Genomic DNA, 2,088 nt, shown 5'->3' with positions numbered 1-2,088 from the left:
GACAGATTCAATCATGGCTTTATTATACATTATACTTTTACTCTCATGACATACTCATATACACATGTGTACATATATAGATATGTTTTTACCTCGATCTACCCTCTCCTGTTCCTAGCACTTTGTTCCACACGTCAAGGTCTGTGTAGTGTGCGTATGGATTTCTGGGCCGCTTGCTCGGCTGTCCCCTGGGAGCTGCGATGCGATTTTGGCACTCCTCCCTCTCCCACCTTTCCCCTCCTCTCCATTTGATATGGAGGGAGGTGGTGGGTCTGGGCGGGTGCTCCTTATCGCATCGGCGCCACGTTACTGCTTGGTATGTGCGACAATACACTTTGGATGTCGCACGTACGAGCAGGTTTTTCTTTCCATCTAGGCTGATATTGGGTGGATGACTGGGCCTGTGTGGGTGGATCCACTCGTTCAGGCACAGATGCCTCTCCTTCCCTGCCATGCCCACGTGACGCTGGGCGGGACACATTGGTTCAGCTGGGAGCATTTAAATTCCCCTCACTTGGTGTCTAGCTGTCTCTCTGGCAACACCTTCATATGCAAGCTCTCACTTATGTTTGGCTCCTTTCTTCCATGTTATCTAACAAGGTAAATTTCTATACGCTTTACCCTATACCTCCAACACTTTATTCCTAATCTATCCTTATGGCGTCTTTATCATTCCCTTTCCCCTTCTTTCATCCACCTTCATACTCGGTGCTTGCTCAGTACTTTCATCTGACTTGGGGCATGGGCTTTCTCACACTTCATAATAATATTATACATTTATTATATACCATTGATCTCAATCCACAGAAGTGTCGGCCCATTGCCTTTCGCATTCACACATTGGGGAATCCACAATGCTTGCTGTCTGTCCATGTGTCCCTACCTCAGCTCCCATGCCGGACAATTTTAACGGCCTTGGTCCTGCACTCACATCTATACAGTTGACGTGAGTATTTATAGGATTATTTATCTTGTTCTGTATATTTATATTATTCTACTACAAAATGATATCATATGGTTATGTCTTTTTATAGATCACCATTGCATTCGCCCCTGAAGAGTTGGTATATCCCAACGAAACGCGTCGGGAATATATAGATGCATGATGTTGATACAGATGATTTTATGTTTTGTATAGTGTTTTACTCTTAGATTCTCATCATACTATCAAGCACCTCCAGTGGTTCATGTTGTGCAGGACTTGTTTTTATTTCACGATATGCCAAGTATCATGATGTCACGCATATGTAATTTGCAACATGTTCGATTTTGTGGATGCAATTTTTGTCATTCAGTATGCTTGATATTATATCACAAGGCATAATAAAAAATGCTCCTTGCTAAGACTGCTCATACACTTCTCATTGCAAGTCCTCAACCAACTCCCCCTTTTTGTGTTGGAACCCAATTAAGCAATACCATATACCTTACATGCTCACGCCGCATGGTGATTGGCCTCATTTAAAGTCCCACTGACCAAACTTTCTTTTTTTCTGCACTTTAAATATATATCACACATTCTCTTCAGTCCCTGACCTCAAGAAGCTTACAATCTAAGGTCACTAACTCACATTCATACATACATATGCTAGGGCAAATTTAGACAGGAGCCAATTAACCTACCAGCATGTCTTTGGAGTAAATTAGAGTACCTGGAGGAAACCCACAGAGACACATACAAACTCCAGGCAGGTAGTGTAATAGATAGGATTCAAACCAATGACCACTGTGCTGCCCAGAGTGCTGCCAAGCAGAATTGCTAACCACTACTGCACACCACTGTGCTGCCTGTATCACTTTGCATTGTAAGGGTGAATAGAATCTATTACTGAGCATCCTGGCAGCTTGAGTTGGACCAAAAGATAGAGCAAGGTGTTTGTAGTTGTCATTTTCAGAAGATGGCAAGCAATGGCAACCCCACATTTATTTTTATGATCTTTTTTTTTAAGAACTTTTATTTTTTGGTCAGCAAAAATAAGCAGTTACATTCCCAAGAGATGGCACTATATATATCTTCAACTCAGACATACAACAGAAGCCAAACTAAAACATCCACCACTTGGATGGCAGGGGAACACTGCCAAACTT

The 2,088-nt window shown here is 42.3% G+C and overlaps 1 long non-coding RNA gene across 1 annotated transcript; it reads left to right on the top strand.

Moving 5' to 3' along the window:
- Positions 1 to 461: 461 nt before the first annotated feature.
- On the top strand, positions 462 to 1,568 carry LOC120928621. The gene is made up of 3 exons (XR_005747260.1): positions 462 to 600; positions 808 to 946; positions 1,035 to 1,568. It is a non-coding gene; the product is annotated as an uncharacterized LOC120928621 (long non-coding RNA).
- Positions 1,569 to 2,088: the final 520 nt, after the last annotated feature.

The sequence above is a fragment of the Rana temporaria genome, chromosome 2 (assembly GCF_905171775.1).
Source record: "Rana temporaria chromosome 2, aRanTem1.1, whole genome shotgun sequence".
Lineage (NCBI taxonomy): Eukaryota > Metazoa > Chordata > Amphibia > Anura > Ranidae > Rana > Rana temporaria.
Note: the sequence above shows the minus strand (reverse complement) of the source record. Positions and strands in the feature narration are given on the sequence as shown.